Raw genomic sequence first — 12499 nt, 5'->3', positions numbered from 1 at the left:
ACAGCTCTATGCAGCAGCAGAAAAGCAATATGGTTTGTTCTCCATCACAATTCAGAACAATTCAGTGAGTAGATTGTACCTGACATTAATAATGTATTTATGAGATACTGAGATAGAAAGCCTTAAAATCTACCAGAGAAGCAAAAAAAAACTTAACCACACAGGCAGGTGCATTAAAGGTAGTAAGAATTCACCCTGTTAAACACTGTCTACAACTTGCCTCCTTCCCTACAAGTTTAGGACAATCAGCATTTTGCACACTCAGGTTCTGAATGACTTGGTTGCTCCTGTTAGGTTGGGAAATTCAGGTTCTAGGCACAGCAGAAGTTTGTTGCACAAGGACAAAGACTGACTTGTGTGGGAAATGAAATTTTCTTTCATTTTTCTTTCATTTGTACAGATGTACAAGTTGGAGCTCCAAGCCCTTCAACCCCTGCAGACATAAGCAAATTAGGCTCTTACTGCAAGGTGCAATTCTGCAGTTGTCATTTTTCCTTTCCCTAAATAAACACCAAGTGACACACAAATGGCACATTTAGAATAAAAGGGGGGAAAGCCTGCTGTAATTTCAAACTGAACAGCTCAAACAATCCTCCCTGTGGGGAGAGAGGATAAGAGCAAGAATAAACTTCCAGTAACAAGTGTTAGTTCAGTGTTAGTAAACAGAGTACATTCAACATAGTTCTGGAAAACACTCCGTTATTACATCCTGACACCAGGAAATGGGGTAGGGAAGGGAAGGGAAGGATAGGATAGGACAGGACAGGACAGGATAATTTCCTGTTGAGAAAGCAGATAATTATCTTCCCTTCCAAAGTTTTAGATGATTAACATTACCTGAGACTTGGGAAAGTCTATTAGAAAGCTCACTGAAGTTTAAAAAATATGGGATGAGTAATTTCTCTCAGCTGCATGTATCTTTGGGCTCTCAGATAAATCTGAGGTCATGTTCATTTAGGAATATTAATTACACAGTGCATCTACTAGCCACATTATAAAGCTATGTTCAAAAAGGTGAGAATCTCAGTTCAATATTAAGGGTTAAATTTACAGTTTTCACAACTGAAAGATAACCATGAGGTTTAAACAAGAATATCAATATAATATTAAGAGGTTCTAATTAGAAAGAAGAATTATTTTTTAAAAACTGATTAACAGTTGTTAAATGAACTGTTAAATTAACTAATAAAATTACAAAACTTAGCATAACTTTAAGATTTTTGATTTCAATGCTTTTTTCCATGGCTAAACCAATTCTTTCTACTTTGCCTCATCCATCTGGGCCCCTGCTGGGAAATGTCATTAATGTTTCAGACCCCACTGAGTAGCAATAGTGCTACTTGCTGAACGGAGATAATTGAAACAGGGACAGGTATTTCTAAAAGTGTTTTCAGAATTCCTTAGAGACACACATACAAATCTGGTAAATATTATTTAGCTTCCTACAAAAACTGCTGCAGTAGGAGGGGAGTTACCAGTGCTGCTGCTGCTGCTGCTCTGGTTCTGGAGTATGACAGACTACTATATTCTGTTTTCTGCCAGATTTCCAAGGCTTAGTCAAAGGCCAAAACTTCTCTTGTTTGTACCCTGAAAGACACTCAACCTCCTGAAGAAGGAAAAAAAAATTATAAAAAAGAAACAGATACTATTTATTCAGCTGCTCTTTTTGTCCAAAGAGAGCGTCCTTGATCCCGCTGATGTGTATGAGCTCTCTGGTGTAACAATCTCCTGGCCGGCATCTCTGAAAGCGGTAACTCAATAACTGGCGTCTGAAAGACAGCAATGTGGGAGAATGCTGACATCCAGTATCAGAGCAGATGGCACGGCCGCACTCACCATCCATTTGCCACTGCAACTTGATCACAGAGCCTCACCTTGCCACGGCAAGTGAACCCCAACTGCTTCCAGGTAGGATACTGTGCGATTTTAGAGCATTTTGGATGCTTTCGGGTAACTGTCCATGCAAATGGGCTTCCCCTATGGCAAAGCTGGGATGCACCTCTGTGTCCAAAAGAGGTAAAGTTAGTTGGTTCACAAGGGTAAAAGCACATATACTGTTTATGACACTGGGTCCTGCCCACTTGTCAATACCACAAAGGTAATGGGAAGCCTATTGAAAAGCAGAGTGCAAATGGAAGAGTGGTCTACAGAGGGGAGAGTATTTTCTACCAAGCATCTATTTAGATAGCCAGCACTTGTAATTTTCACAAGGCTCTGAAGAACTGGGAAAAGCAGGTGTAGGAGACATGCAGTTTTCCAGAGATGGAAGGAAGCCCCTATGTACACTGTAGTGTGTATACTTCTTGGGAGCCTGCTCCTGTGAACAGCCAGCATGCCCAGCTGTGGCCAGCAGGACTTTATGGCAGACCCTCTTCAACAGAAAGCCACTTCTGAGGAACATAGGTGCAGCAATCGGTGCGGTCGAGCTTCCATTTGTCTGAGCCCTAGCTCCATCTCCCTTGTTTATCAGAGGCTATATTCCTATTTTGCAGATATACAGCAGCATCCTCAGTCTGTGAGGCATCATAAGCTGCAAATGACTTGCACACACATGCACTCCAACCACATAGTACAGCGAGGCACAAATAATTTTTAATTGACTGAAGCAGATGTTGACTAAAGGGGTGAGCAAGTCTGCACTACACCATGGAGGGGTTAGGGAATGGTGCTGCCTAACTGTCTCATGACAGCACTGGTGAGAGGTTTGCAGAGAAAGCCCCAGCAGAAAGGATGTTTTTTTACGCTGCAGGTGGTTTCCAAATGACTAACTCCAACACTGGAAACAGCTCAGGCACGGCAGCACAGAGCTGTGAAGCCCAGTTTGTCCTGCTTCACAGCAGCTTCCTGCATAAACAAGCTCTTTCTTTCACACATCTTTTTACTCTTTCCAAATCCCATCACATTGCAATGCAAAGGAGGTTGAGTTCTGGATATTTATTTTTACCAAAACTGTTCTCATTTCTCCTTAGATATTTCCACTGAAAATATCCCAGCCGGGCGTAGTGACAGCATCTGAAATGTGATAAGACATCAGAGACATGAAAGAGATGAGCACTTAGCCTACTTGGAGGGGGTGGTGAGGGGTGGGTGGTTTTTTTATCTCTTCCCTGACATCATGTTGCTGGGTGAAGTGAGAAGCTTTCTGGGCCCGTGGGGGTCCCAGCTGTCAAAAGACAGAACTGCAGGCTCTTCTTGCAGCCTTGGGCTGTTTGAGGCTGGGGCACACACCAAGGGCTCGGGTTGGGGCTGTGCACCCACAAGTACCAGCCAGGGCACCTTCAGCCCTCTAAAAACCATGGCCAGCCCCAGCACATGGAATGGAGGCATGAAGGCAGAGACTGACAATCGCTTCCAAGTCTTCCAGTTCCTCTCCTTCTACCACAGGCTTGAAATGGCCACCACTCCTGCCAGACAAGTGTCTCAACCTGTAATCAGCCCCTGCTCGAGTGGTGCAGGGTCAAGTGGCTGGAAGGATATCAAAGAGGGAAGGGAAACGTCTTCAGCTGGGCAGTGGAGATGAGTTGATATTTGAACCTTTAAACTAAATTGGGGATCTTGGAGATGTCAAAGAATTGCAGTACTTAATTTGTCCAAAGAAGCAACGTACAGCCTTTGGAATACACAAAGCTATAGAAACGCTTCACTGGATTTCACTTGGATTTAACCCAAAGCTGACATTACTGTGACTAATTCCACTCCTTTCCCCCCTCCCCCCTTCATATCCTCAAATGCGGCTAATTTTAGCAAGAAAGTCATGTTCCTTAGTCACAGAAAGGCTCTCTGAAGTTTTTTTAATGATTATGCCACTCATGCACTGTGTCACAGTTAGTCCCAGAGAAAATCACACAGGTCTGCAAACCTAAATATGATATGACATGATATGCTCCTGGGTTTCCACTTAAAGTGAATGGCTGTATCCCACAGCTGAAACACAGAATTAGTTGGCTTCATCACCCTCGACAGCCTGATGTTTACTTTACAACCTGAATGTGATCTAAGCTCACTTAACGTAGACACAAAAGTCAGGACACATTTCTTGGCAGCAAATGGGACAACTGCATTTCCACAATGAATTGTTAGGGGATTCTCAACTCATCATGTGAACCACATTTTAAAAGAATCACCTTGCTGTTATAGCAGCTTTAGTAATGGTATGGAGCTAAGCAAAAAATTGTGAAGTCACCTATTGGGGGGGGGGGCTAGAAAGAACTAGTTAAATCTTCGCTCAAAATAGATGTGCATTATCTCCACTTATGTGCCCCTTGCTTTGACTCCACCTGTGATCTTTAAGCAAATCTGAGAAGGGTCTAGAACAAAAAACCCATCAAATTGTAAAGTACCATAGAGTTTTACTATGTCTTTGAACTGCAGCTTCTAAAGAAAGGCCAAGGAAGTACGCTTTACCAAAATTTCAGATTGCAGCACTTTTTGGTCAAAAATGGCATTATTTTAAAATTGGTATTACATAAAATATGTGCATTTTGATTTGCATTCCATGCAATATTTTAAAATGAAACATTTCAAATTGTATTTGAAAAGTTCATTATACATTTTCATTCCCACATAGCTACCCCTGTGATAAGTTATCCCTAGGCAAAAAGTAAAAAGAATAGAAAATTTCTACTATGACATTACAATAAACTACCAGGACCAGTACGTATGATTTGAGTACCACTATTGGCAGGTCACAAAACAGTGAAAATTATTGAAACAAAATACAAGTATAAAACAGAAAAACACATTTCTGGGCTTTGAAATTAAAATTTTAGAAAATTTGTGCCACCCAAAATTTTTTTGAAAGGTGACATTTTGAAAATCCTGGATTTTGTTCTGAAACCAAACAAAAATTAATTTCAAAATATGCACATTTTTAGAGTGGATAACAAGGCATTATCCCTGAAAGCAGTAGCTTCTTCTACATTGTCAGTGTGAACTGAAGTGAGATCCAGAGAGCTTGAGGTTTCAAAGGCCAATAGGAGAAAGGCAAGTTTTGATCAAGATGACTTCTCCAACTTAAAGGGAAATTCTGAGACTTTTCACCGGACTTTAGACACTGCCAAATGACAAAGGAAGGGGAATCCATTTTCTCTTTTTCAGTGATATAATTTTTACTTGTCTTGCAAAACTAGGCTTAAATGGGTTCACATCTTATGAGAGGAATTGCCTACACAGAGAAGCAAAAAAACTTATTATCTATGGGCAGAAGAATCCCAGAGAGCAGAAATAAAGGGAATAGGCTAGAGATTTCCATTGTCTCCCCAGAGGAACTGGATCCAAGAGCATCAAAGAGCATGTAGAACTTTTTGAAATACATTTGAATATTGTCTTTGAAATGGGAAGAATGGGAAGACATGAAAAGCAAAACAAGAACCCCTGATGTACGTTGTGCCGTTCACTGTCTGTGCTGGTAGCACATCATGGTCGCAAAACTTTCAAGCCTAGTGCCTGCCACCCGACTATGAGAAGGCACCAGAGTAACTGGTCCTGTTTTTAATGGCTCATGACAGGGAGCAGCAGCTCAGTCACTCTCCAGATTGGGCCAGTTACTAGCAAGTTTTCCCCTCCTACTCCAGTATGGCTGTAAGTACCTCAGGTTGAGCAGATCTCCTGCCTTCAGATGTTATCAAGAAGAACTAGAGAGTCAAAGTTGACTGATCGGAATGAAAAGAGGAGAAAGTAAAAATACTGGTGTCTTCTATTTACCAGCCGTGTCCAGTGGTATCCGCGTACCCTTCCACCTTACCCATTCAACCTTCTATCTTTCTTTTTACAAAGTTGAGATTCTCTCTGAACTGTTCCTGCAGAGTTAACTTGAAGAACAAATGGTGCGACCTGACCAGAGTAAACCTTGCTCAGCTGCAAGGCTCACAGTGAGATTTCACAAGGTGGCTCTGCCCTCGCCAATAAAAGCAGCAGAAAATGTCTTTTTCTTTCTTTTTATAAGCCAGTATAGGAAGGCAAACCAATTCACCAACAGGCCAGCTGAAAGTCAGGGCCTGGGCAGGTGAAGCAGAAAGGCTGCTTGTTTGAGAAAGGAAAGGACAAAAGAGGTCCTATATCTTTTGCCACTTGCAAACCTTTTCTAAAGATCAAGTATCTGATCATACTTCACCCTGAAGATCACCAAAATAAAGACTATGGGCGTTCCTGCCATCCTTGCTTCTCTTTAGATACCACCACAAAGAAAGGGCCTTACCCACCTTCGTCATCTGGGGTTGGCTTCTTCAGGGGTAGGGCGGGAGCAAGAAGTCACTTGTGGTGCAAACACCGTATGAACCATGAAAGCCCTGACCCAGCAGGCTTTTCCAGCTCCATTCATTCTTGCCATTCACGCTAGCACCAAGACTGGGAATTAAACTGGCTGTAGCACAAGGTTAATGACAAGAATTGCACGTTTACACACAAGCAAGGGCCAGCCATAATCTGGTCTGGATTGATAAGTGGTTTATAGGGAGAAAAAACTCTATAACACTGAAGAAACTGAAACCAAGCGTGGCTCAAAGATGTTTTGATTTAGATCAAATGGCACATACACAGTTTTTAAACCATAGAATTTATGTGCCTTCTTGGTGATTAATATTTAAAAAGATTGTTTGGCACTGGACATTCAGTACATGTCTTGCAAGGACTTGGCACAGAGAAGAGGTAAGTAATCAGAAATATGCCAAAGACTTGTCAAGGAAAAACTTACGCTCAATACTAATCAAGCTCAACTCTGTGCCAGTCCTCCCACTCATCCTTTCATAGGAGAGCTAAGTCTTTCAGCGTGAGTCTGCCCATGCTGCTTCAGAGACAACCAACACCTTTCACAGTCAGTTGACAAAAAATGAAAGTTTGGGAGGCTGAAAACAGCAAAAAAATACAACTCACCTTCTGCTCTCCTGCAAGGATTGCTGCTGGGCACAGAGTCCTGTTGGTTCTGCTCAGGGGACTTCCAAGAGTAAAAGACTTAATTTGCAAGTCTGCGGCACTAAGAGATTAATTTCACTGTGCCCCCCACCTGGCATGTTTTGGTCCCCAGTGCCGATGCTGCTGCAGCTCAACAGCAGCCACCATCTTTTTCTACTATGGACAAAGTCACACTTGAGGCTGCAGCAAAGACACCGAACTCATTAGCATTGTCCCTGTGCGGATGAGAGATGCAGCTGCAGAGTAAAGTCATCTCTTCCCTTGGCACCTCTCGCGTGTGGCATGCTAAGGGGCTCCCCCAGGATACCACCCATGCCCCACAGCGGTGTGGGGCAGGGACTCACAGGCGGGTTTTGTCTGCCTTGCCAATTTGTGCTTTCCTACTCATTTTAGTGGAAAGCCTCACACGGGACAGCCGCAGCCATCACCTCCCAGAGTCAAGGTCCTCCCTGCTCGCTGGCTGAGCTTACAGACATCCCTCCTGTGCCCAGTGCTCATGAATTGCGCTCATCACCTCCCTTAATAGGGGAGAAATCAAGCAGCTGCCTACTGTAAAAATATTTCCTCTTCTCTTCCACCTTTCCTCCCAGGGTCTGAGGGTGCGATGCCAATATTAATGAGCATGGCTCATGAAAGCCCTGCAGAGCCTGTCTCCAGGATGGAGACGGGGAGGTTAATTAGCTTCCCAGGGGGCGCGGGAAGTCCTTGTTGGAGCCATCGCTGCTGTTAGTACCCCCATCATTTATTTTCATGGCAACAATCATTTTCTGGATTTAAAACGGGGAGGGCTATTCACACCATCTGATTTTTTGCACCTAAATTAGAAGACTATCTCCCAAAGTGCCTAAATTAAGTGCACTGAATCATCTCTAGAGTAATATCTCTATCTCCAGTGACTTTAGAGAGACCCTAGAGATGCAAGTCTCTGTCTGAATATAGGTGATTATAGTTAGCTGCTGTGTACCCCTGTTTCTTGTATGGTTTATGTAGCCAGCTTTCATTTAAGCTTAAAACCAGAATGCATCGATAATCTTCTGAGGATCAAAACCAGTTTACCCATATGCAATTGCATGTGCACAGTAAGTTTCACTGACTTCAGGACCATGGTCTGAAAATATTTTTAAAGATATGAAAATGTTTGTTATGTCACATGCACTATACATACACAGAGTACACGTGTTTAAAAATATGGAGGGTCAGAACTGCATTTGGCTGGGAATCTGAACAAAATCCACTTTTAAAATGTTGCCATTAAAAAAATATATATATTTACCACTACACTGAGATAAGAGCTTTTCTAAAAAAATAAAAATCAAGCAGAGCCAGGTTCTCCCAGAAGACACGTGCTCTCCTACCTGCCGCAGTTAAATAGTATTCCAGAGTTGCACACATCACTCTTAATATTATCAAAGATGCTGCATGCACAGCAAATGCTAAGAAACTGGGCTACACTGGCTCCTGTGCCACAGAAACACAGGAGAAAAGACAGGCACAATTTGTGTCACTCTGGCAAACAGCATTAGAAAAAGAAATTTAATCTCCCAGCTTCCAAAGCACATTGCAAACATTACAAGGGAATACAGATATATTTTGAGGGCAGTCATTTTCTTTCCCTTTTCTTTCTCTCTCTAGCCCACATTTAGAAATGTTTAAAAAAATAGCACTTCCACATCATTTCTACAATGTTCATTTCCTGCCAGGGAAAGTCAATGTTTCGATCAGCAAATATGATCGTCACAGTGCCAATCACCAGCCCAAAGTCAATTATTTTTCCAAACTGACTACAGCAGGTCCCTCATCCCGGCAGTGAGAGACGGCACGCAGCTCGACAGCCAGTAGGCACCAAAGGGAGGTGAGTGGGAAGGGGCCACTGCAGCAGAGGTGCACACCCCAACTATTTGCTTTAGAAAGGCACAGCTCAGAAACAATAGAAATCTTCTGGCTCTAATCCTCAGCTTGAAAAATATTAAGGTTGAAAAAAGCCCTGAAGGAGCAGCTAACATTTAAATATTGCAATTGTTCAGGGACATTAGCAGGAAAAAGGAAATGTAGCTGCTCTTGCTGGCACGTCTGATTTTATCTCTCCTCCCTCTTAGGAAGGGTTCACGCGTACTCAGAAGTCTGCACACCAGAGTGACCCTTGCAGATTTTCTTGCTGAGGTCTGCAGTAGAGAAACACCAATGTACATCGGAAAACATTTCAGGATCTGATCTCTCAATGCAGGAATGGCAGGGTTGAGACCAGATTGTTGAGCTCCGGTGACACTGTTTTGCTTTCTCTGACCACTGGATGGAGAAAGCATGTTCGGGGTACTACAGAGAAAAGGAGTGCGGGCCCCAGCTTGCAGTGCTGTAGTGCTTGGTCTCTCCTTCTGCTCCAGCAAGGAAATTCTGCAGGACACAACATCATATTCAGAATTGTTCCCTTCCCCATTGCTAGATGAATATTCCAGCAGATGGCTGTGAGAATAATGGTCCTCTGTTGGTGGTGGCTTCAGATGTAAACCATGACCACTGAAACAAATCTTTTTTCAAAGGCAAAGGCAGAACTGTTGAGAATTAAAACCTTTTTTATCACAGCTTTAATTTCAGTTAGCCTCATGATCTGAATAACTTTGATCACTTTTAGGTTCTCTCTACTTTTCCCTCTAAAATAAAAATCTTTGTAAATTATTATCGTTGTTGTTATTAATCACACTTTCTACAGTGGGACCTACAGCACCAAGGATTAATGAGCGTGTAGCCAAGCATTAATGCAGATAAATGGGATCTACCTGCCTCTACTTTGAGCACTTTTACCTTCTCAGGGTCCATGCTGGAATAAACAGGTCAGATAATAAATATTTTTGTGTATCCCTACAGCACTAATCTAAAAGCCAGCCCTACCAAATACTAACAGAGTAGCAGGACCCCAAGGACTTACAGTCTAGGTAGGTAAGACAGAAACAGGAGAAGGGAAGTGGCAGGGCAAAGAGAAGTGTGTGATGCATGGGGAAGAGGAAAGGGAAAGACATATCAGTTTGGAGAGTGGGACCATTAAGAGAGAACAAGAAAACACTGCAGAGAGAGACAACAAAAAGGCACTGGCAGGGACAGCATGAAATGGAGGCAGTAAGATGGACAGGTGGAGAATGAAGATAGATAACAACATCTCAGACAGGGAGGGAGCCAACACATCTGCACAAGGCAGAATAAGATTAGTCACATCTGCTCTTCCCTGGCCCAAGAGCCTCCAGATCTGTCTCCAACAGCTGGGCACTGTCCCTCTGTGCACCAAGAGGCTTCAGTGGAACTACCTGCTCAGTGCACTACCAGGCATTGCTGGCACTATGCTGGCAAAGTGACACTTCAGATGTGGGACCAGATATACCTCCCTAGGGAGCCTTGTCCTTAACTCCTGGATCTCAGGGCCAGAGGAGGCACTTGGAGCAACTGTGCTCAGCCCATTCATAACTCAAGTCACAGTGTCACAGAGTTGCCCCTGCACAGAGCCAACCAACCCATCTTTGATTGCTATTCGGGAGGCACTCAGACTGGCTATGAAGATATCAAGGGATGGTGAATCCATCATTCCCTTTGGTCATTGATTCCTCTAGCTAATCCTCTTTACTGAAAAAAAAAAAGAAATCAAAAAATTGGGCTTCATATCTGAGTTCCTTATAATCTGTCACCCTCAGAAAAATGAAATTGCACTCCTGGAAGCTAGACATTCAGGATGGTTCTGTGACAAAAAGTCGTGCAAGAAAGATACAGTCCCTTGGACAAGCAGCAAGCATTTTGAGATCTGACCAACTAGCCACATCTGGATGAGAAAATCAATTTGAATGATATGGGCGTATTCTTTTGTGGCAACTCTTCTGCCAACATTGTGCAACTGTATTATGTATGTACCTCATATTAAAAACGAGACAGTGCTGCTTTGTCTCAGAACTTCACAAGGGGGAGCTAGGACTGCCCAGCCAGAGTCAAAGATGTGTCCTCACACACAAAAAAGCAAGAGGTTTGGTCCAAGCCCTTGTTTTGTAGGAATTTCCAGAGAAAAAGAAAGGGTTTTTTTTCCATGTAGAGCCAAGAATGCCATTTTCTGCCCAGTTGACTTGTTTCATGGAACATCAAGTAAATCTGCCCATTTAGTAGACATACTCAGGCATAACAACCAGTAAGTCAACAGAAAAGGACTGCTTATTTTGCTTTAAAGGATCATAAATCAAATTTGTCCTTACACATAAATGTTGTGCAACAAAGCTTTTAAGAATTTAGGCCAGCAGGAATTTCAAGGAAATAATTATATTTTAAAAAGTCAACTACGGTGCTTGAACATGGCAGCAGTGAAAACTCATGCAAGAATAACTACCCAAACACAGGAAAAGGTTTTATTGTTAACTGTCTAGGAAAGATACCTTGGAGCATCAAAAGTCAATGGAGTTTTTAAAAACATCAATACTTTCATTTCAAATATTGTAAGAATAACCATATACCTAACACTTTGCTAAGACTCCTTGGTCTGCTTTTCAATAGCTTTGAGATCCCAGGGCAGTTCACCAGTTGGTATAAATAGATAGTAGCAATTATCTGATAGGTTTTCATCCACTTCAAATCAAAACATTCCTCCCATTGAAACATTTAGTTTGCTTAAGTTGAACTTTAAAATTCCCCTGTAGCCATCAGGCTTGGGGTCTTTCTGAATATCATTAACAGTAACAACAAAAAAAAAAAAATTCTATGGCAATTATCTAACTTTTTAGATGAGTTTCCTACCGTTCACAGTACTGGAGGGAGAACCAAAATTAAGCTATCAGTGAAACGCCACAATTCCATAAGAGACATGAGAGACCAGACATGAGCATGCAGGATTCGTGGCCCGGAAAAAGAAGTGCAATGTGTGTGGTTTTTCAAATGTATTTCATTGTGGAAGTTTTTAAAAAGAATTAATGATAGTCAGAACTCAAACCTTATCTCCCTAAAGGGCAACAACTCTTCTACAGAGAAGAGATGCTTTCAGCTTAATCGCAGAGTTAAGTAAATAACTATATTTTTGGCCAGGCAGAAGACCAAAGATTTGCAAGAATTTGAATTATATTCAAAATTTTCTTTGACTTTAAATGAAGATGTCTCTAGAAATAATGCTGGGTATTGTCTTCCGCCTGGAACTAAAAGTGAAATTGGCTTCTCTACACAGAAGGTCCCCTCCACAGTACACTGTATTAATCCATTAGCAGAAATGTCAAGCTCAGCTGATAATTATCAACTGGCTTTGCAAAAACACTGATCATTCCTCATGAAATTTATGTAAGAGATCTAACCAGCGAAGTCCATTCTCAGATGTCTGATGATCTTTCAGTTAATGTACCAATGCTCTTGCAGCACAAGACTGACTTTGCTGCAAAATGGGCCATGGCTTCCAGGCTCCACAGTTTCACACCAGGCAGAGCAGGCTCCGGGCATCTCATGAGCATGGGCAAAACTGCATTACACCACTCCTGGGAAGAAGGATACACCATGATCTTACTCCTACCAAGGAAAGTCTAGGACGTAAGAAGTGGCTGTAAGCAGGCAGAGGACCCTGAGAGCTGGGGCTTGCAGATCACAG

Source organism: Numenius arquata, chromosome 1 (assembly GCF_964106895.1).
Source record: "Numenius arquata chromosome 1, bNumArq3.hap1.1, whole genome shotgun sequence".
Lineage (NCBI taxonomy): Eukaryota > Metazoa > Chordata > Aves > Charadriiformes > Scolopacidae > Numenius > Numenius arquata.
Note: the sequence above shows the minus strand (reverse complement) of the source record.